We start from the raw sequence: 25,210 nt of genomic DNA on the forward strand, positions 1-25,210 counted from the left end.
ATCAAGTGTCCATAATAGTTTTCTCTACTCATGTAAAAAAAAAAAAAAACATTATAGTAAGCCAATTTTAAAATATGCAGAATCACACATATTTTTAGAGATTTTTTATTTTGCAGAGTTTTCACAATCATCTCATTTGATCATCCTGATAACCATGTAAGAAAACAAGGCACACATTGTGACCTTCCTCTCGCAACAGGATAAAATTATGAGCCGAGGTCACAGAGCCAGGAGGTGCTAGAGTCAGAACAAGGAAACCTGTATTTAAAAAACACATGCTTCTGGAATTGAATGCAGGGGCAACAAGGAGAAAAAGAAAAACAGAAAAACGACCATGAGAGGAGGCAGTACTTTCCTACTCTATGGAAGTCATGCCTTCACTCAATTCTCCCTTGTGTCTCTGCTTAGACAGGTAAGACCATCCCATAGCCTGACTCATGAGGCAAAGCGAGTATTCCTGCAGCACCCAATAATCCCAGCTCAGGAAAATGCGGGTTAAGGCATGATGGGCTATGTAAAGAGCAAACAGTTTGACATCTACATTTATGAAATAGTGTAAGTCATGAGATCACCCCGTTCCCTGCATCAATTAATGTAAGTGCCGAGAGCTCAGGAGAAATGGACTGACACATTTATTCAGGACGGCCTACAATATATTACAGGTAAGACTGCAATAGCATTCTTCTAACGCTTGGAGGCTGAGATTGTATCCTTATGGAAATATAAGCCATAAACCTTCTCTTGAGAAAAATATACAAATGCATTTTAACAAAGACTATTTCCTAGAATTCTGGAATGTTTATAGTTTTCCTTATGCCAACTTAAGAATCTTCTTGAAATCTGCAAACTTGAAACTAAGACTCACTGACTTACAGCCTGATAATCAATGCATTTATGATAGGACTTCAGTCCTAGAAGATAGATACTTAGGCAGTCTGAGTCAAAAACAATAAACCAATTAATTTGGATGAATGAAAAATCAGTTAATTTAGTAAAGAAAAAATCAACAAGTCATTAGGCAAAATCAAAACAAAAAAAACAATTGAACACTATTTAAATTTGTTCATATCTCTGGTAGCAATTTAATCCATTTTTTCTCATAGTTGGTCAGTTGCTCAGAAATGGAAAGAACACATACATGCATATTTAACCCATTTCTTTCCCATACCACCAATACACTGCACAACTTGAACTACCTGGAATGTAGGGGATTCTGTGATGTCAAATGATTTCACAAGTAGGCCATCCAGGTTAAAGGTCTGTCAGACTCTGTCCGATTTAAACCTCTCCTGTATTTAACCTTCTGCATCTAAAACAATAGCTGCTGCCTCAATGTGTACCAATAAGTGTAAACCAGACACATCTTGGCTCCAAGATCCCCCAGAGGTGTGCACTTTTACAATCCTTCTTGTGCTGAATTCCTCAACATGGCTCCAGGGTATAACAGAACATGTCTTTGAAATTTGCATTTCTCTAATTAGTAAATTTGCACATTAGCTACCTCCACAGCAACCAGCTGCCACTTGTGTTTCCTGTACGTAAGACACCTCCTGACACCTCATGATACCACAGAGCCTTTTCTCTGAATCCTTAATTGGAGAGCAAGATTGCATCTTTGTTAGCATGTAGGAAAAATTCATATCTTCCTTCATTTTGCTTCCCTTTAAGTAAACTCAAAATTGACCAACTTCCAAAGTGTGAAAAGAAGAAAATATTAGAACCTCAAACCCAAGATGGGAGGAAGAAGGTAGTCCAAAGTAGTCTGCTTATGATATTTTAGATTAAGAGAGAAATTAAATAACCACTTAAAAATGAATTATTAGTAGAGACTATGTAGGTATTGCTGAAAACTTTGATAAATACAAAGCATATGTTTTGCCTAAAGCCAATACACTTTGGCTCATTCTGATTTCCCCCGAAAAATGCAAGGAAATGTGATTATTCTGCAAATAAGGTGAAAACTATCAAGAGATAATGTCTATATAGATGGTGACAAAGTGGTGAGTGATGATGAGTTTCTCATTCTTGATGCACTCAGACTCCAGCTAGACATTTCAAATAAAGATCTATGGTTCTTCTAAATAGTGCATGTGCTGCTGGATTCCATTTTACTCAGCTGAGTACATGCCTGTGGATACAAATGAGCAGGCATTGGAGAAAAAGTCCAATGCTGTGAAATTAAATCCAAATAAGGAAATTAGTACATGGAAAAATATATTCCATCCCCCAAAGGTAAACAACCAATAAGAACATGAATATTATCACTGGCAAAGACCTAAAACATTATTCTGTACATTATCTATTTTAGTTCTCATATTATGAAAACAGAGTCTGAGAGAAGTCAAATAACTTGATTAAAAAAATCATACACTATCCATCCTTCATTCAGCAAGTGTGGAATGTTTAACATGTGCCAAGTAATAGATACTGAAGATGTAGAAACTGCATGTGCCAAGTAATAGATACTGAAGATGTAGGACTTCTCTTCAAAGAGTTAAGTCTAAAGGAGGAGACAGACTTGTAAACAAAACCAACAAAAGCTTATGATATTCATACTATTAATTTCCATTTCATAGATCAGAAAACTGAGGTTTTGAGAGGTCACACAGCTAGTGAGTGGAACACCCAAATCTGTCTGATTTCAGAGTCCCTGTACTTTACCTGCTCTGTAAAAGTGTAAGAGTTTTCCAATAGATATGTTTGAGTGTGTGTGAGAGGTGGGGAGTGGTGGAGGAAATTACAATAATGTGTATTGAAAATTTTTCATAGTCACACTCAAGTGAGCAGTCTAACAATCTCTACTAGAAAGTAATTACCAGAGGCAAGCATTCGCCCACAAATGCTGGGCTGACCTCTGACCAGAAACATTTTGCAGAGGTACATAAAATTGTACTAGTCAGTGCTCATTACCTTGACCACGGTTACATGTATGTGTCTGACAAGCTTCTATTGATCCTACCTAGGCTACAAATAGTCAAAGAACGCATGTGTCAAGAGCTTTCTAAAAGCCTTCTCTGTTTCATCTCACCTAACTCCTCACCCTAAGAAATATAAACTTGATAAGAGAAAACAAGTGGCTGTTAGCAAGAGAGCCTGTCCAGCAATGACAATGGCTAGGCTCCATTCTGGGATGTGAGAGCCACCCTGTAGTTCCAGCTGATGTAGAATGAACTCTCTTAGTGAGTAAAGAGATGCCATCTTTATGATCACAGGCAGGTGGGGCAAAGCAGAGGATGTGATCCATGAAGGAATGGATGTTGACTAAAAATAGTTCTTGTCCCTATAGAATAGTTTGTTATATTTTATAGTCAGAAGAGTAGGGAACTATTCATATACAAGGAGGAAAATCTAAATTAAGTCAAAAGCACATAAGGGAAGTAGTCAAACTGATATGTTAACTGTCTATGTTATTTTTCTCAAGTAAAAGACCTGACTTCTCTTAAGATTCTGCTCTGGATAATAGCTTCTCTAGTACATAGTTTCACTGAGCAGCAACAATTACAACAATAATAATATTTTAAAAATTAATTAATACAATTTACCAAAAAATAATATTTACAATAATTACCTATTTAAAACTTCACAGTGTGTGCTTTTCCTTATTTCCATTTCAAATATTGAAAAAGGCACTGGGAAAAACTTAAATTATTTGCTCAGTGACTCAGAGCTAATTAGTGACAGACTGCTGGAGTCCAGCTCAGGCCAATATGGCTCCAAAATCATCTGTTTATCTCATACAGTATTTTTCCAAGATTGCCACAACAAAGTTTCACAAACTGGGTGGCTTAAAATAACAGAAATTGATTCTATCACAGTTACGGAAGCTAAAAGTCAGGAAGGTGACAAGGCCATGGTTTCTTTGAGGTTATAGAGAAGGATCCTTTCTTCTTCTTAGCTGCTGATACCTGCCTCTGTCTTCACACGGTCATATTACCTGCAGGTCATATTACCTGCAGGCTTAGGCCCACTCCCTGGGGCATCGGTCAGCAAACTTCATTAGTCAACAGAGCCCAATATCAACAGTACAACAATTGAAATTTCTTTTGAGAGCCAAATTTTTTAAACTTAAACTTCTTCTAATGCCACTTCTTCAAAATAGACTCGCCCAGGCCGTGGTATTTTGTGGAAGAGCCACGCTCAAGGGGCCAAAGAGCCGCATTGGCTCGAGAGTCGCAGTTTGCCGACCACGGCCCTGGGGGATCGGGCCTAAGCTGGCAGTCAAACATCCCTCTGGTGCCCAAGAGCCCTCAGGGGATGTCTGACTGCGGCTTAGGCCCACTCCTTCCTGGGAGCGGGCCTAAGCCATCAGTTGGACATCATTAGTTCTGCAGAGGAGGCAGGAGAGGCTCCCACCACCTCCGCTGTGCTCGCAGCCATCAGCCTGGCTTGTGGCTGAGCAGAGCTCCCCCTGTGGGAGTGCACTGACCACCAGGGGGCAGCTCCTGCATTGAACATCTGCCCTCTGGTGGTCAGTGTGTGTCATAGGGACCGGTCATTCCACCATTAGGGTCAATTTGCATATTACCTTTTTATTATATAGGATGGCTTTGGGGTCCTCCCTCATGCAATACAACTTCATCTTATTTAATTAACTATATTTGCAAAGATCCTATTTTCAAATAAGATCACATTCTGAACTTCTGGTGGACATGAATTTTGAGGGAAAAACTATTCAGCCTAGTACACAGGGCAATTAGGCTAAATAAATAAGTAAAAGGTATGAAGAGCGGAAAGGAAACATACAACTATATTTGCAGATGATGCAATTGTATATTTAGGAAAACCTAAGAATCTCACAAAAAAATGTTTTTTGATCAGAAATGTCGCAGGATACTAAATCAATATACAAATATCAATGAATAATCCAAAATTAATTTTTAAAGTTTAATTGTTAACATTTTAAACATAAAATATATAAGAATATATTTTACAAAATACGTATAAGACTTGTACAATGAAACTTCAAAATATTGTCAAAAGTAATTAAAGAATATCTAAATATATGGAAAACATGATATGTTGATGAACTGGAGGACTTAATATTATTAAGATGGTAATCCTCCCCATATCTACCTGCAAATTAAACACAATCCCTATTAAAATCCAATCTGGCTTTATTTATTACTATTTTTTATTATTTTTGCAAAAATTGACAAGCTGTTTCTTGAATGCCTATCAAAATTCAAAGGACCCAGAATAGTCAAACAAATCTTGAAAATTAAAAGACTAAAGTTAGGTATTTTAATTACCTGATTTTAAAATTTACTAAGAAGCTACAATAATTGTTACAGTGTGGTACTGGCATGAGAATAGACATGTATATTTTCTATCCCATTTTTACCGTTATCTTGGTAATATATTGTATCCCACTGATATAAATACTAGTACCATATACCCATCTTTCTAAGTAAATAGATATGCAGCTAGGTAAATGGGATAGAATTAAAAATCCAGACATAGCATGTTACATTTATGGTCCTTTGATTCTTCACAAGAATGCCAAGACAATTCAATGAGGAAAGAATTGTCTTTTCAAGAAATGGTGCTTGAACAATTAGAAGACATCAAATGGAAAATAATAGGTTGGACTCCCGTATATACCGTATACAAAATTTTACTCAAAATGAATCCAAAATATGTATGATCTAAAACTATAAAATTCTATGAAAACAAGGTAGGCATATATCCTTGTAACCTTGTGTTAGACAATATTTTCTTACATATGACAAAAAAGAATAAATGCAAAAGAAAAAATAAACTGGACTTCAATATGTAAAACATTTGAAATTATATAATCAAGGAAGTGAATATAAAACCCACAGAGTAAGATAAAATATTTTCAGATCACATATCTTATAAGAGATTTCATCGAGAATATATAAAGAACTTTTACAGCTCAATAACATATACACAAATAATCTCCTTTTAAAATGAGCAAAGGATATAAATATAAAGTTCACTAGAAATATAAACAAGGTGCAAACAGGCACATGAAAACAACCCCAACATCATTACTCATCATGGAAAAGCAAATCAAAACCACACTAAAATACCTCTTCACAACTACCAGGATGGTTATAATAAAGAAGACAATAATGAACAGTGTTGGTGAGGCTGTAGAGACATTAAAACTCTCATACATACATTGTGTTGGAGATATAATATTGTGCATCTGCCTTAGAAATCAGTTTAGCAATTCCACTCCTAAGTATAGACCCAAGAGAAATAAATGTGTTCACACAAAAACTATACATGAATATTTATAGCAGTGCATTTATAACAGTAAAAACATGTGAAATACCCAATTGTCCATCAGCTGATAAACAGATGGTTACATAATATTGGTATAGCCATATAGGGAATGGAATACTATAGTAAAATAGAATGAAGTACTGATAACATAGTATAACATGGATGAACCATGAAAACACTATGTATTATAAGATTTCATTTATTTATAATGTCCAAAATTAGAAAATCCATAGAATCAAAAAGTAAATATTCCAGGGGATATTCCAGGTTTTTTGGGGGTGTGCTGAAAATTAGGTAAAAGTAGATTACAATAATAGCTTAATTGTGAATATTCTAAAAACTATCTACATTTTAAATTGCTGAATTCTATGGAATATGAATTATATCTCAATTAAGTTGTTCCAAAAAATCTATTAAAATAAGAAACCTCTAATTATGTATCTATATATATAAAAGCCCAGTGACCGAACGGCGGAACGACCAGAACGACCAGAACAACTGGTCGACCAGTCGCTATGATGCACATGGACCACCAGGGGACAGACACTCAATGCAGGAGCTTCCCCCTGGTGGTCAGTGCACTCCCACAGTGGGAGCGCTGCTCGGCTGACCAGGAGAAGCCGCTAGCAGGCCCAGGGTAAGGCTGAGTCTCTGCACCTATCAAATACCTAACACAATCCAGACTCTAATCTGACCCTACCAGCTGATGCAGGCCCTCTAAGGTGTGTTCTAGAAAGAGTGCGGGGAGCTGGCATTGGCGGATGGCAAGAGGGGACGTGACTGTGGACACCCCGGGGAGGCTGTCCTGATGACTGAGGATCCTGGAGCACGGCTGCCCTCAACATTCCCGATGGTGTCACTGACCTGGCATCACACATCAAGGACATTCACTGAGTGGCTTTGGGATGCAAAGCTCTCTGCCAGGTTCCTTCAGACACAGAACACGCCTTTACCCAAGATATTATCCTGAAATACCAGCTCAGACTAATTTTCTCATTCAGCAGCCTCTCAGAGGGCAGGTCCACAGCCGCTTGGCTCACTGGGATGAGCAGCACTCCTACAGTGGGCTGATCCCAGCAGGCCATGCCCCCTACCAGTGCACAAATCCATGCACCAGGCCTCTAGTAGTTTTATAAAAGTCCACAAACTAAAGACCATGTTTGCCATAGAGAGAAATCTTTAACAAACCTCTTTTATAGAATCTCTCCCAATCTGCTAAAATAATTGTTCTTACACTCTATGCTGTTCAATGAATATTTCCATTTAATTTATTTGTTCTGCAGTAATTTCCCTACTTCTTTTTCTAATCAGTTTCTCTATTTTTCTTAGTCTATGCTACATCTCTGAAGTCTACCTAATTTGCAAATTTCCTATACTATTTATACCATTCTGAGACAGAGTCAAGCTGCTAATTAAGTTGGATCTAATACAAATCTCATGACACCACCCAGACACCCCTACAAGGTGCATTTATATTTATCAATTCTTTTTGTTGTTAGCCTTTGATCAATTTGCTCTCTGGTAACTCTCTATAAACATGACTTTATTTTTAGAACAGAGAAGTACATAAAATGCCTCTATTGATTACTACATAAAAAAGATAAATAGGCATCTTTTAAACATTTAAAATTAATTCCTTCCCTGTCTTAATTCCACTCAAATTATATAAGGTTTATGGCAGCCATTGGATAATTTGGATTTTAATATCAGTATTTTAGAACTATAGGGTTAGGCTGAAATTTAAGATTCTATCTATCTGTGACATGCGAGCACCATAATTTCAAGTTGATTCTTATTGAGTGGGAAATGACAGCTATCCTACTTTTTCAATCCCCATTTTTTTTTCCCCCTGAGAGGAGAGAATGACTTATCCATGCCAAGGAGGGAACAGCATAAGGAAGACTTTCAGTCCCACTCTCCACCCCCATCTTTGACGCATCTCAGCCTGATTAAATCAGTTGGTGGTGATAATGGTGGACGGGTTTGATTAATGAACACTCTAAACCCCAACATATGGTGCCATGGGAGAATAAACAGAAACCGGTACTAAATAGGGATTACAATGGAATATTCATCTCATAACCCAAAGTGCAGGTTTCCTAAGAACACAGCATTGGACAACATTATAATTTTTTGCTATTGAATTAAAGGACTCAGACATGTAGTCAAAGGCCACTTCCCCACCAGTGTCTGTGTTTGGTGCAGGTGGATGGAGGAGGCAAGGATGGCAACTATGGCGAGCAGGAGTTGTGAAAATGAACTAATCTCTTCTGAATGCAAATAGGTCCAAGACAGAAGGAGCAAGATCCAAAAGGATTGGATATACTTTACCTCTGCTCCAATTTCATCAATCAGAAATATTATTCCTCCTGGTAGAGAGGAGGAAATCAACGAAGGTAGAGAGATTGGAGGTGTCTTTAAACACTTCTCAGGGGTGAAACAGGAGCTTCCTATCTCCATATGCTTCTTTGCAAGAAAAGCAGGTTAATCAGGAGGCCCTTCCTCTTCCCCCAACAGCTAAATGGTCTATTGGGCAGGCACTGAGCAATTGTGTTTGGTCAATGGTATACCTCATTTCAGTGCCTTAAAAGCATACAGAGTTATAAACCAATAAACTAGGAAATGTATTTCTCCTGGAATGTTTCCTCTCCTCTCTTCTCCTACCATCCTTCAAAACCTTTACATACTTCAGTAATTTTGGAGTCTGTCTCCATCTGATATCAAGATATTATCTCTCTTTGTATTAACTACCTTCCTTTATCGTTGTTTTCTCTCCTTGACAGTGCCTCAGCTTCACACCTTTTATCCAGAGGGTAAATTCCAGTTAATCCTTATCCTAGGCCAGACCTCTAGGACTTCAGGCCAAATCCAGGGCCTGAAAGCCAGTTTAACCAGGAAAAGAGAATGAGAAAATATATTTTCAATTTAAATTTCATTTCATTTCTAATTCAAATTGATCAAATGTTTATTTAGCACCTGCTTTATCACAGACCCTACATTATGCCCACTTTACGCTGTTCAACAACCCTGTGAAAGAAGACTTTTATCACAAACTCACAGGTTATAATAAATGATATTTATTGTGTTTCTCATGTATTAGGTTCTAATCGTTTTACATGTTAACGTGATTCATCTTTACAATACATTTATGAAGTCAGTGCTATTTTAAACTTCATTTTAATGAAGCACAAAAAGGTTAAGAGCTCTCACCTACTAAGTGAAAGAGCTAGTATTTGAATCCAGGAAAGTTTATCCAGATGGGGAGGTGAAGGCTATGAAAACGGAATAACTTGACTAACTTCACAATTAACAAAGACTGGCACTAGAAATCAAACCTAAGACTGTCTTTCACTAAGATCTCTTTTCTATGATACCTTACTGCATGATAAATCAACAATAAAAAGGATAATTGGAGTATATACCTTTGCTTAGTGAGATAAATATCTGAATCGTAGATATAAAAAAATAGTCTGAAATGAATATAAAGAATTCAGAGGTTATATTAATCATTCATTTATTTATTCACTCAATTATCCAATAGAAGCCCACCTATTGTTAAATTACAGTGGCCCCATCGACAACTTCCACAAACATCTAGCAACTTTAAATACACTACACCCAGACACTTGGTATTCAAGGCTTAAAGTTTGCTATGAAATTTTAAAGTCTTAATTTAGATGATGGAAGTACAACAATTTAAATGGGAGAGTTTCAGCATATAAAGTCACGAGAGGGAGAAACGAGAGGGTCTACTCAGAGGGTAGGTCAAGTCACTGGCTGACATAAAACACCACAGAGGCCCACGACTAGCCTGACACAGGCTATGAACTGTTAATGTAACTCCTGGATTTCCTGGGCTATGAGGGGAGATGTCCCTCATAGAAATAATGCTCAGGTTTTCCTGCTGCAGCCAGACAAAAATCACCATCACTAGCAATAAGATGGCAGTCAGAGTTCTCCCAGGTGCTATCTGACTCTTACAGCTCAAGACACTTGGCTCCTCCCAGACACTCACTCAGGGCTGCCAGCATCCAGCCAGAGGAAAAATGGGGCAGGTTTACTTTGTGTTTCTCATTTGGTGCTTTCACACTGTGTCCAAATTCAGGAGTTAAGGTTCCTCCAAAAATTAAAACTAGGACTTTCATATAATCTAGCAAGTCTACTTCTGGGTATATATCCAAAGGAAATGATATTATTATCTCAAAGAAATATCTGCACCCTCCTGCTCATCCCAGCATTATTTCATTATTTACAATAGAGAAGACATAGAAACAAATAAGTAGCCATCAATGGGTGAATCAACAAAGAATCTATATATATATAAAAAGCCAGTGACCAGAACTCCATAACAACCTCAAGGACCGGTTGCTATGACGCCCACTGCAGCCAGCGAACGGACCTGATTGGGGGGGTGGGGCTGCCGGCCAACCTCCCTCGGCCCCTCTCCCCAACCAACCCACCCCTGATCACAACCCCCCAGTAGGGAGTAGGGCCGGCTGGCCAACCTCCTGCAGCCCCTCCCGGCACCCAGCCCCACCCCAGATCAGCCCACCCACCCTGATCGGCCCTCCCTCCAGCCAGCTCCACCCTCAATCGCCCCCATTGACACCAATCGGGGGTGGGAATGGCCAACCTCCCACAGCCCCTCCCCCTGCTGCTGACCCTCCGATTGCCCCCTCCAACCCCATTCAGGGGCAGGGGCAGCCGGCCCACTGCCCACAGCCCCTCCCCATGTCCAGCCCTGCCCCTAATCAATGCCCTTCCCGCCCTCATCCCAATTGCCCATGGCCCCTCCCCCCAGCTGGCCTGGCCCTGATTGGGCCCCGATCAGGGGCAGGCCAGCTGGCCAACCTCCTGCCATCTCCTCCTCCCAACAGGCCTGGCCCCAATCTGCACACATTTGTGCACTGGGCCTCTAGTGTACTACAGCTATAAAAAAGAAAATCCTGCCATTGCAACATTATGCTAAGGGCATTATGCTAAGTGAAATTTCACACAAAGACAAATGCTACATGATTTCACTATGTAGACTCTTAAAAAACAAAACAAAAACCTCATAGATACAGAGAACCAATTTGTGGTTGCTAAAAGTAGGGGCTGGGGCATATGGGTAAAAGTTGCCAAAAGTTAAAAACTTCTAGCTATAAGATGAATAAATTCTTAGGGATATAATGTACAGCACAGTGACTATAGTTAACAATATTATTTTGTATATTTGAAAGTTGCTTAGAGAGTAGATATTAAAAGTTTCTATCACAAGTAAAAAACATTGTAACTAAGTGTGGTGACTATTACCTGAACTTACTGTGGTTGTCATTTCACAATATATACATATGTCAAATCATTACATTGTACACCTGAAATTAATATATGTTTCATGTAAATTATATATCAATAAAATTGGAAAGAGAGAGGGGATGAATTTTACACGTCCCCAACCTTTTATTTTTAATTGGATTTATTGGGGTGTACACTTTTATTTTTTAATTGTACTTATTGGAGTAACCTTGGTTTGCAAAACCATACAGATTTCAAGTGTACAACTCAATAAGAAATGATCTGCACACTGGATTGTGTGACCCTCACCCCAAGCAAAGTTTCTTTCCATTCCCATTCTCCCTGCTTGGCCTGCCTCCACTTTGCCCCCACCCCACCCTCTGCCTATCACTACACTATTGTCTGTGTCTATAGGTTATGCATATATGTTTTTTGGCTAATCCTTTCACCTTCTTTCATCCAATCTCCCCTCCCCCCTCTCCTCTGACAGCTGTCAGTCTATTCCATGTATCCATGCCTTTGTTTCAATTTTGTTAGTTTACTTTGCTCATTAGATTCCACATATAAGTGAGATCATATGGTATTTGTCTTACTCCGACTGGCTTATTTCACTTAGCATAATAATCTCCAGGTCCATCCATGCTGTCATAAAAGGGTAAGATTTCCTTTTTTTTTTTGGCTGAGTAGTATTCCATTGTGTAAACATACCACAGCTTTTTTATCCACTCATTTACTGATGGGCACTTGGGGCTGTTTCCAGATCTTGGCTATTGTAAATCATGCTATAATGAACATGGGGTGCACATATTCTTTTGAATTCATATTTCAGGATTCTTACACTATAGTGAAGCTTTAATTTCCAGTATTTCAGAATGTGACTATATCTAGAGATAGGGTCTTTTAAAATTTAATTAGGGTAAAATGAGGTCATATGTGTGGGCTCTGATCCAATATGGCTAGTGTCTTTTAAGAAGAGGAGTTTCAACATAAAAAATGCAAACCTGTAGAGAATTTAATAAGAATTAATTTGAGCCAAACTGAAAACATTGCTAATAAGCAAAATTTCAAACGCTCCCAAGTATGACAGTTTTGTGATTTCTTTTCTACATTTAAAATTTAAAAAGGACCATAAGGAAGATTACATGAAGGTGGTAGACCGTAAGGGGGTGGGGGGGTTAGATTATAGGATAGTTATAGTACATAGTACAGGATTATGTACTCTCTTGAGGGTGCTCTCAGGGGTCTGAAAAAGAGGCCTTTTCAAAGGTGTGTTAACCAAGATACACAAAAACAAGGGACAGGGCTTTCTTAAGGCACAGATAACCTTTTACTAGGGAAGTTGTGGGCCTGAGGCAAGACTACGAGGCAAGACTACACACCATGATGTGCCCAGTCAGGATTTTATGATCAGATCACCCTGAAAGTTACTTTTGGTTAGATTTATTACATCACCCTTCTTCATCCACAGGAGATTAAGACAAACATTGTGGGAAGACTACGTGAAGACACTGGAAGATGATGTCCATCTAAGAGACAAGATAGGACTTCGTAGAACCTACCCCTAACAACACCTGATCTTGGACTTCCAGTTTCCAGAAATGTGAGAAAATACATTTTTGTTGTTTAAGCGACCCATTTGGTGATACTTTGTTTTGTCCATCCTAGAAATCAAACACGGGGACTTAATTAGGAACAGCGGCCTGGAAGAGATTTTGGTATTCAGTTCCTAATAATAGAAAAACTAGACTAACTAGTGATATTTCACAATTTAATACACAGAAGCCCTCAAACAATCTCCTGATTTTATATGTATTCAAAGCATAGTTTGACTAGTAGGACAATATATTTGACATATGAAAAATTGGTTCAAGTTCAGGTTATGTTTTCTCACTTTATGACCTTTGAGAGACAATAATCTATTCTGAGCATCATTTCTTTTTCAGGCATTAACTATGAATAGTGAGGTAACACTATTTATTAGTTTTCAGGATTGTTGAGAATATCAGATGTGGTACTTAATTAAAAATGACAATATTAACATTGTGATTAATAATGTCAGCAATAATAACATTTTATAAATGTATGCTTATGAATATTATTCATGAATTTATGAATGTTATTTTTATTATTGATTTAAGTGTCATTTAAAATTAATTTCTATGGTAATGTTTGATTAAGAACAACATTGATGATTTAATAAATAATTTGTTTTATTTGGCAGTATCTAAATTAGTTGTATTCAGGTATTATCTCTAGCTCCTTACTCATTAATAGTAGGTCAATGATTTAAATGTTTTATTTATACACCTTGTAAATTAACTCACCTGTATGTGTGTAGCAATCTGAGTTTTGGGGATAGAAAATCAACAGATGTATATAATAGGTATACCTAGCCAGTTCAGTTCTAATTTGACAAAGGTCAATCAATTTGATGGCTGTGGGTTTAAAAATCTTTAATGGACTTAAACATACATTCTACCTGCTCCCAAGTTTTGATACAGATGCCCAGTTGTCACTGTATTTATTCTATAGCTATAAAGAGCAGAGACTGAAAAAGAGTCATTTGTGTCCCATGGTCCCACTGTTAGAATCTAAATACCAGCTCTGTTTTCTTACCAATAAAATAATTCTAAACATTATCTGCTTTGGAATTTCATTTCAAACTATCTATTTTTCTATTGATATTTTATTATATAATTTCCTTTTTGTTTATCTCATCTTTCTTGTATTACCCTAAATTTCAACATCTGCTCCTATAACTAAACTCATGCTACGTGGGTGAGAAGGGGAGAGCTTTAATCATGCACAAGGAAACAGAAGTGCAGAGTGTAGAAAGGAAGAAAAATTAATAACCTAAAATACGCCAGATACTAAGTTGTGTACTCTACATGCATTATGTCTTTTATACGTCCAGAAAAAAAAAAAAAGAAACTGAGTATCTGTCTCTTTATTCTACTTTTTTTATTCCCCACCTCCCAGAAATTAAGGTTCAGAGAAATTAAAAAGTAGTGAGAATTGGAACAAAGATTTCAGTTAGGGTGATTCCTAAGCCTGTTGCCTCTAGTGGTCCCTGAAATAAAATATCACTATGCTGCATCTATCCTAGTTTCTCTCGTGTGCTCCCTTCAGCAGCCTGCACCCCAGAGGACCTCCTTACCACACCTTTAAGTCTTTCCCACTCAACCTCCTCCCAGAAGAGATTAGTTATTCTGAGCTCCTGGGTGCTCCCACCTCTCTAATCTCCTTGCTGAGGTCTCTGAAGTTAGCCTCACACATCTGTATGTTTCCTCTGGTAAACCTCTTATCTCTTTTGATCTGTGGCTTTGGATCCTCAGGGCAAGTTTTGAGGATCCATTCAAGTATTCCCTGCACACTATAAAATAATTATTTATACCAGTTTTTATTCTCTTCTTCTCTTTAACCAACCCTTTGCTCTTAATTAAAATATATATATATATTAGCACCTCTGATTACATAATCATTTCTACTATCACTATGTTCCAGTCAATTCTTGAAGCAAAAGCATCAGTAAGCACCTGAACCCAAATAATTCACTAGTTTGTAAAATATGAGACTCTTATTTTTAACGTTTCCCCCTCCCTTTTGCCCATGGGATTTCATCATTGCAAATGTATTTTAAGTTACTTTATTCCTCTTTACCCTAAGTACATGCCATTACCTCCTTCTTCACTCATCATATCCAACAGGTTAAAACAAAAGACTGGAAACTACAACCTTCTAAATAACGATGATGTTTGATTCTATAGAAATGTTCACTTAGTGCATTAACATTTTAAAGGTTTTGTTAAGCAACCTATTGGCCATAGGAAACTCAAAGTCAAGTGTCAACAATCATGACAGCAAACTACAGGCAGGAAAAAGAATAGCAAAATAGACAATTTGCCACAGGAGCACATTGGGGGAATAAATAATTTGCCCAGATCATTCTTAAAAGACTTTATAGAAATGATGCCTTTCTCCCATCACAAAACAAAATAAGAAGCGGGGGTGGGGGGGGGGGGGTGGGGAGTCTGAGGCTGAGCCATAAAAAGCTAACAGCTCTAATTCATTTGGCCTATGTCACAATTTTTCTGTTAGATGAGGTAAAGCTCAAGGTCTGGATTCAGTAAATCTTAGAATTCCAGCTTCATTAATTGCTGTGTGAACTGTGGGAACTTTGACAGATATTTAATCTCTAAGCCGTGATTTCTTCACTTTTAAAGGGGTAATAATCCTTTATACTTTATTGGGTTGGCTTGAGGATTAATCAGAGAAATATGTAAGTTCTTAATAGTCATATTCATTAAATGTCGGAGTCTTTCTCTGAAACCAAATGCAATGAACCTTTGAAGTAAAAGGGAAGACACCAGAAGTAAGAAATCATTCAGTCGGGGAGTTCTAGAGACTTACAGGGCAGTGTCATAAGCAGTGCAAGAGTTTGGTAGTCACTGCATGAGCAAAGATGGGAATCTGGGCTTTTCACTTATTAGCTGAGCGACGCTGAGTAAGTTATTCATCCTGTTTAAATGCTCAGTTTTTCTTCTCTAATTTGGAGCCCAAATAAAATTGCCATCCGTATTATTATTAATGTTATTATTACTATAAAATACTTATATGTAAAATCAAGCTCAGAGAAATCCTTCTGCTCTATCTGCAAATAGTCTTTGGCCATCTTTTCGGCACTTTATTTTGGCTTCCCTTTTGGGTGGTGGTAGAAATCAGCTCTCCTCCCTTTCAGCACGTCACCCTGTGTTCCTTGATGGATTTAGATCAATTCCAAGTAAACGTGTGTTTGTCCTGCCGCATTCTAGCTTCTCCTGCTCACCACTTGTTTGATCCTCCTGTCCATTTGAACTAACAACTTATTTATCACACATGCTACCAGTAGGTTGAGAGGAGAGCAGCAGGTCAAGGACTTTGTACACATTTGTTAGTTTCTACAAATCAATATGCTAGTTCAATATCCCACATAAAAAGGCTATGCATGGGTTTTTCCAGACAATATATGAATATAATCAGATATAGTTTTTATTTGAATTTGCTCCTACGCTTCATCTATTGTTGCTTGGTCCAATTTGTTCAAATCATAACTAAAGGGGAAAACTAATACTCCAGTAATACATCATTTAGACAAGTGCAAATCTTCCTTTGAGACAACTTTTCAAATTGTAGGAATGACACTATGAGTTCCTCAAAGGATTGGACTATGTTTTATATATGTTTATGACCATAACACAGGTGGCACATGAAAGGATAAAATAACATTTGGTAAATTAATTATATATATCTTCAGATTGCACTGACAAATAATAAAGTTAATACTATCCAGCATTAATTAACAATATACAAAGTGCTAGACACTATGCTAAGAAATTTATATATATTATCTTAAATCAATAAATAATTTTTGAGGTTATTACTATTATCACCATCTTATAGATTCAAAGGATATTTTAAATAGCCTAGTGAAGGAGAGGAATAAGCAAAGAAAACAAAAATCCTCTAAATATACCTTGTATTATAGATTTGACTTTGGGATAATCTAAAGTTAGCACAATTTCAAAAATAAAATTGAACTGAGAGATTAAAAAAAAAGCTATTCCTAAAAGTGAGCGCAAACAGAAATGAATGAACCTAATTATGTATCAACAAGGTGACATAAGACTAGATAAACTTTTTTTCTCAGGTGACTCAAAATACCATATTTTGACTATACATGTAAAATGGAATATATTCAAAGGACAAACAGAATTAGGAAAAAAAATCTTAAGATTTACTAGGACTATTAGTTCAAAACCATTTCATACATTACAGCATAAGACAAATTACACCATTATTTAATACTAGAGGCCCGGTGCACAAAATTCATGCATGAGTGGGGTCCCTAGGCCTGGCCAGCGATCAGGGCTGATCAGGTTCCCCGCCTCCCCCGCCTCCTTTTTCCCTCACTGCCCACGTCCGATGCCACCTACTCTCGGTTCTCCATCCCAGCCTGGGGCCAGGACTCGATTGGGTGATAGGGACCTGCTGGCTGAGTGGAGGGACTTGGAGGTTGGCTGGGGGGAGGGGCCAACTGCCACCATGGCAGGCTGATTGGGGCCTGCTGGCCGGGGGGGAGGAAAAGGGGAGAGGGACCCAGGAAGTTGGCTGCCAGCCCTGAGGAGGGAGCTGGCCCTTGGACCCCCTGGGAAAGGGGCTGCGTCTACTGCGACCCACCCCCAGTACCCTGTCCAGCCCAGGGGCTCAGCCCTGATGAGGAGATCAGGGCCTGCCAGCCAGGAGGAGGGACCAGAAGGTTGGCCTGCAGCCCCATCGGCGATTGGGGCCTGCGGGCTGGGGGCAGCTCATGTGTTAAGCATCTGCCCCTGGTGGTCAGTGCACGTCATAGCGACTGGTCGTTCTGGTCGTTTGGTCCTAACGGTCGCTTAGGCTTTTATATAGAGAGAGATTCTTTGTAACCAGTATTTCCTATTTAAGAGAAAAACATTGTAAGTATAAACTAAGTAAAAATCAACTATTTTACATTTCATTTAGATATACCATATAAATTCTGCCCCCCACCCCCCCCCCCCCCGAAATACTTATCCCCTGGTTCTAGCCACTGAAATATCAAGAAACAATAACAAAGCCATAACAATGACTATATGTACTTCTCTGATGATGGTCTCCATCATTCCTTACTAAGATAAACAGCTTTCTGGGAGGGTTAGCTAATTCCAGGATGGGAAGGAAATGTAGCAAACAAGCTTTCATAGAAGAATGAGTTTGTGTCAAAACGAGTGTATATCCTAACTATAGTGATTCTCACTGAACAAAATTGAGACGATTTAAGCATCAAAGACATTAATTATCACAATAGATTTAATATATAACATGCATGAATTCATATAGATATGGGGGGGGGAGAGAAACAGAAATAGATTATTGCTGGTAGGTAGGAAATGAAGTCCTTTCTTTAAAAATGGCTATTGAAGAAAAAGACATCAACATATATCTTGCTGTTCCTGTGCAAACTGTTATTGATTTATTTTTTAAAGAAAGAAAGAGAAAAACATCAATTGGCTGCATTTCTTATGTGCCCCAAAGAGACCTAACTCACAAACTAGGTATGTGCCCAGACCTAGGCATGTGCCATGACCTTTAGGTGTACAGGACAACGCTCTAACCAACTGAGCCACATTGGCAAGGGTCTGTGCAAACTGTTTTAAAGGGAACAATATCACTAAATATTTAGAGAAAATTCTATATATATAATACCAGCTCATATATATGAAAAACCGACAAAATTAGAATATTATCATTTAGTAATAAACTCTAATGAAGGAATTGATTTAATCATCAATGGATGATAAGATGAAATGTAGATGGAGGGTTTTACAATGAAGGGATAAGGCTGGCCCCACCTAAACATACAGATTAATCTCAGCCTCAATAGCAGTGGATTAACCTGACACTGTGCCTCCTGTTGGGATGTAGTCTGAAGTACACAGACTCATTCCTTTGGAAATATCCAATCAAGACTTCTCAGCTAACTTCTAGTTTACAAAGAGAGAGAGAGAGAGAGAGAGAGAGAGAGAGAGAGAGAGAGAGAGAGAGAGAAAGGAAAACTGTCAAGTGAGATCACAATGAAGCAAACAGACAAGTGCTTTCTATGGGACATTCTATAGCAAAAATAACCAGATTCGTTCAATAAGTCAATGGCATGTTGAAAATGTGGTGGTGGCAGGAAATAACAGTCACTGCTCCAAATGAAAGGGGTTTTAAGAGAAGTAATAATCAAATACAATGTGTGTAATGAGTTTGAAATCTTAGTCCCATATGATAGCTATAGGAGACCATGCTTAAAAGAGAAAGTTAAATATGATTATTACAGAGTAAACATGCCAAGAAAATGCTAATTTTTGTTGAGTGTAAAAAATAGCTTTCAGAGTTATATATTCTGCAAGTAAAAGTGATATAATATCAGATCTGGAATATGTATTTATTTCAGCAAAAATTAAATAAAAAATAAAGTAGTACCAAAAATGAGATTCACAGATAGACTTGTGAGCTATCTCTGGTAATTTCTTAATAATTATTAAATGAGTGATGAGTATAGGAGTGCTCGATATACTCTTACTTCTCTCCACTTTTGTATTTGAATATCCTATATAATAAAAGCCTAATATGCAAATCGAATGAACAGAGGAACTACTGGTAAACGACTGGTCGCCATCATGCTCACTGACCACCAGGGGACAGATGCTCAATACAGGAACTGCCCCCATCCCATAGGCTCCAGGCCAGCCAAGGCGGGTGCCAGCTGGGCCCCCAATCGCCCTGCCAGTTGCCACGGAGATCGGCCCTGATCACTAGCCAGGCCTAGGGACCCTACCTGTGCATGAATTTTGTGCACTGGGCCTCTAGTTGTCATATAAAATAATAAAATTTTAGATTATTAAATATTATGTCATGTCATCCACTTGCTCAAGACCCCCCAAGACTTTGTGTTAACATAGAGAAGTAATTGAAAGTCCTTACTCGGCCTTACATTAATTACTTGGCCCTTGGGTTCCTTCCAAGCTCATCTCCCACAAGCCTTTACTCACTCCTGCTCCAGGCACCCTGGTTTTGTTGTTTTTCTTTAAACACAATTAAGTATGACTCCATCTTAGGTGTTCTTTACTCTTTTCTTTTTTCAATGCTCTTCCCCTATTGTATGTACTACACTAGGGGAAAAGTTGAATAACAAAAATTTAAAGACATTTAAATTAAATTGAAAGCAGAAAAAAAAAGATACACAATATTTGAAAGGAGATTCCCAAAAGACCACAGATCTACCTTTTTCCTTGTGCTTTTCTTTCTGTCTTTCATTGTCTCTCAGCCTCAAGGAGTGATGCTTCTGCTCAGACTATCAAACCTCAGATGGAAGGCAGAGGGGAGGGGAAGAGATCAACCAGTAAACTTGTACGCATATATGTACAACCCAGGAACACAGAAAATAGGGTGAAGGCCTGGGTGGGGGGGTGGCGAGGGCAGGCTGGCAGAGGTCAATGGGTGAAAGGGGGACATATGTAATACTTTCAACAATAAAGATTTTAAAAAGAATAATAATAAATAAAACAGGGGTAGGGAACGTCTGGCCCTTGGGCTGCAAGAGGCCCATGAAATCATTTGGTCTGGACCTGACAAGGCATTAGGGATGAGTTCATTAAATGCTTGACCAAAGAGTGGGCTAACTTTTATGTTGATAATTTTGTATGGCCCTCGAATGTTGTTATAAATATCCAAATGGCCCTTGGCAGGAAAAGGTTCCCCACTCTCATTTTAAAAGCACAGAATCCCTAAGGAGATTTTTTTTTAAAATAGAGACTTGGGTAAGATTAGAAAAGGTCAATTTTCTTTGCCCAGTGACATAATAATAACTCTTGCCTAGAAAAAAATATAGATTAAAATCTTGGAAAATGGGCATTGCCTCTTCTTGGATTTTTGGTATTCTAGTGAAAAATTCTGATATACTTCCATACATATATTTTATTTTTATATTTAAATTCTTTATTGTTGAAAATATTAAACATATGTCTCTTTTTTCCCCATTGACTTACCCTGACCTGTTCCCAACCCCCAGCACAGGCCCTCACCCCTCTACTGTCTGTGTCCATTGGTTATGCTTACATGCATGCATCCAAGTCCTTTGGTTGATCTCTTATCCCCTTCCCCACACATATCTTTTAAACAAAGACAGTATCCAACATTTGGAGCCCTTGACTCAGTGCATGTCTGCAACTGCACACCCTTCTGAGGGCTACAGATATCTATGCCAATGCAGCTGGGAAACTGGACTTACAGCATAGAGAGCTCACCAAGAAATGAAAAAATATTGGAATTAAGATTGTGTGTGACATTTAGAAGTTGTACTTTAAGTGCCCTAATAATTCTTGAAATGGATAGACGAGGAAGCTCATGTAGCAATGCATGCACAAGCATGAGCCCCCAGATCCAAGTGCTTGTAAGGACTGATAGTGCATTCAGCATTATGATTGCTTTGCATTTCTTCTCATTTGCCCCACTCCCTGTAAATCAATAGAAGAGATTTGCTGTAACAGGGGTTAAGGAACGTGCTCTTACTGATTGAATTACTTTATGAGTATCTCCCCCATAAGCTATTATAAAACCAAGTTAATAACATTGACTAAATGACAACTGAATATGAGGCAACTTCATGATTCATAGTATAACACACTTTTCTTTGGGGGAAAAATGCTTTTCAGGTCTTCTTTTATATTCTCTGCAAAGATAGTACATTTTCTCAAATTAAGATAAATAAAAGTTGTAGCTACGACATTTCTTTCTCATTTTTAAAAAAATGCAATTGCCATATTGCTAAAGTTCCAATTCCCTTTAATTAAGTAACCATTAAAAGGATTCAAGTTGAGTATTCAAAAAATTCTAACACATGTGAAACTGATTTGTAATCTGGGGATTAGCGCTAATGGCCATGCTATTACTGTCATTTGTACTCCTTTGCCATTTAAAATTAGAGGACTGTCCACTAAAGTGAAATTCCAAGTGCACAGGCCCTACTTTATAGGCTACTGTGTAAGTGACAGTTGGAACTTCAGAGACTGACAATTTTTCTCTCTGACAGCACATAGCACATGGTACCTAAAGATTTGTACGGATGTTGGTTTCAACATCTAGAGTACCAGCAAAGCTTTAAAAATACTTATTTTCGCCCTGGCTGGTTTGGCTCAGTGGATAGAGCGTCGGCCTGTGGACTGAAGGGTCCCAGGTTCGATTCCAGTCAAGGGCATGTACCTTGGTTGTGGGCACATCCCCAGTGGGGGGTGCGCAGGATGCAACTAATCGATGTTTCTCTCTCATTGATGTTTCTAACTATCCCCCTCCCTTCCTCTCCATAAAAAAATCAATAAAATATATAAAAAAAATAAAAATACTTATTTTCCCACTATTAAGCATCTATAGTGGAGTCAGACAGCTTCCCTAATTTCCAAAACCTCTTTACAAGCAATCTGTGGACTACCATAGCCCATGCTTCCAGTCTTTCACAGTAGGCTCATTTTTTTTTGTGAATGAAACCAAGGTGGACTTAGAGAAGGGTTCAGCCTCTCCGGTGAGACTGACCCTTACCCCTGGCAACAGCTAAAAAATGGACAAGGGAAAGATACCCAGAGTTCCCTCAAAAGCCTGGTTTCTGCTCTTCTGTACCAGCTTAGCTAGAGACAGACAGGTAAATTATTTAATTTGGGTTGCACAGCAGGATGAAAAAGACAGATTCTCAAATTTAGTTTTATTGCTTGTTAGTAGGTCAGGAGGTTTGAAATGGATTTACCTGGGTGTTGGCCTCGGTGGTCAGTTGAGTTTATAATCATGAAATGAAGTAGAGCTGCTGCTTGTACTGATCATGGGGATTTTCTTTCTCAAGTTCCAATATGTATTTTATATATAAAAATCTAATCCTACATAATAAAGAGGTAATATGCAAATTGACCATCACTCCCACACACAAGATGGTCGCCCCCATGTGGTCAAAGATGGCTGCCCCCATGTGGACACAAGATGGCTGCTACAAGATGGCCATCAGAGGAGGGCAGTTGTGGGCGACCAGGCCAGCAGGGGAGAGCAGTAAAGGTTGACCAGGCCAGCAGGAGAGGGCAGTTAGGGGTGACCGGGCTGGCAGGGGAGGGCAGTTAGGGACGACCAGGCTGAAAAGGGAGGGCAGTTGGGGGCTACCAGACCAGCAGGGGAGGGCAGTTGGGGGCAACCAGGCTGGCAGGGGAGTGGTTAGGGGGTGATCAGGCTGGCAGGCAGAAGTGGTTAGGGGCAATCAGGCAGGCAGGCAGGTGAGCGGTTGGGAGCCAGCAGTCCTGGATTGTGAGAGGGATATCCGACTGCCCGTTTAGGCCCGATACTACCGGACATCCCTCAAGGGGCCCCAGGTTGGAGAGGGTGCAGGCTGGGCTGAGGGACACACACACACCCGTGCACAAATTTCATGCACCAGGCCTCTAGTCCTATAATAAAAGGTAATATGCAAATTGACTGAATGGTGGAGCGACCAGTACGATGTGCCCTCACCACCAGGGGGCAGATGCTCAATGCAGTAGCTGCTCCCTCGTGGTCAGTGCGTTCCCACAGGGGGAGTCCCGCTCAGCCAGAAGCCAGGCTCATGGCTGGCAGATGCAGCGGTGGTGGCGGGAGCCTCTCCCACCTTCGCGGCAGCGCTAAGGACCTCTTGGGGGATGTCTGACATCTCCTGAGGAGTCCTGGACTGCCAGAGGGCACAGGCTGGGCTGAGGGACCCTCCCCCCATGCACGAATTTTGTGCACCGGGCCTCTAGTATAGTATATAAGAGCTACACTTTAAAGTCAGAACTTTAGGGTTTTTATTCTTGTATTATTTTCTAGGGGTATGTTTTGGGCTTCTCCTAGTTCTGTGTTTCTTCTTTTGCAAAATGGGCATGGTAAAAGCAGAAATAATTCTAAATGGTTGTTGTAAAAATCAAATTAAAAATGTATATGAAACTCTTAGCACAGTGCTTGGTATATAATTGCTCAACAAAACTGAGCTTTTAAAAAAAATCATCCCTTACCCTTCTAACAGGAGGGAAGAAATCTTGTCTATCCACCAAAATAAGTCCCATGCCTGCTCCTCCATAATGACTCACTAATGCTCTCAGGAATACATGAATTCCTTTTTCAGCTGCAGGCATGTCCCAGTTAGCATGTATCTCCTTCCTTCATCATTTTGGTAATACCTCAGTTTGCATGAGCCATGCATTTCAGGGACACAGACTCACTCCCAGTTCCAGAAGTGGATTGTTTAGTTTAAGGTAGAATGACAGGATGCAATGCAGTTTGGAGATTGAGTATATAGATTCAATTATTTGACTCGTCTGACTTGCACGCTCACTTCCTGACTTTGAGAATGACCTCATCTCTGTCTTGCTTAGTTTCTTCAACTTTAAATTGTTGAATAATAACAATAATGAAAACATTGACATTTCATACAGTTTTTGTGAGAATCAAATGCATCTGAAGCAGGTAGAACACTATCTGTACCTAGTAAGTGCTCAATACATGTTACCAGTATTAAGGGCAACCTATTCCTCTTACTTATACATGACACACTTATGGACAAGACAAAAAGGAGCATTTGCTGGGAAGCCTGTGGGGAAAGTTCCATTTCTACTAAGATGAAATCACATGATGAAAGAATCCCTTACTTTCCCTCTGATTGTTGTTGGGTCTGGTTATGATGCTTGGAGCCATCTGGCTCTTAGCCTAAGGTTAAAGGCAACACCGAGGATGACTTGGGAGATATGAAAATTAACAGATTCATAACACAAATAAGCTGTTTGCTATCCCTGTCCTTCCTGAATCTCATTCTGCCTAATATAGTGCATCTCCTTGTACTTTAAGTCAATTTCAACTGGTGTTTCTACCCTAGTTTAAATATCAGCTATAGGGTCTTATCATGTGCTGTCTTGCATTTTGTTATTTGTGCATGATTTCTATCCCCTCCATCCTCACACCCACCACCACTAACTTGTAGGATTTGGAGTTAGATAGCTTTGGGTAAACATGTTGTCTCTACTGTTTATGCTATAAAGTCTTGAAAGAGTTACTTAAGCTTTCCAAACCCCAGTTTCTTCATTCCTACATCGAGGAAAATAATACC

The sequence above is a fragment of the Cnephaeus nilssonii genome (assembly GCF_951640355.1).
Source record: "Cnephaeus nilssonii genome assembly, chromosome: 13".
NCBI lineage: Eukaryota > Metazoa > Chordata > Mammalia > Chiroptera > Vespertilionidae > Cnephaeus > Cnephaeus nilssonii.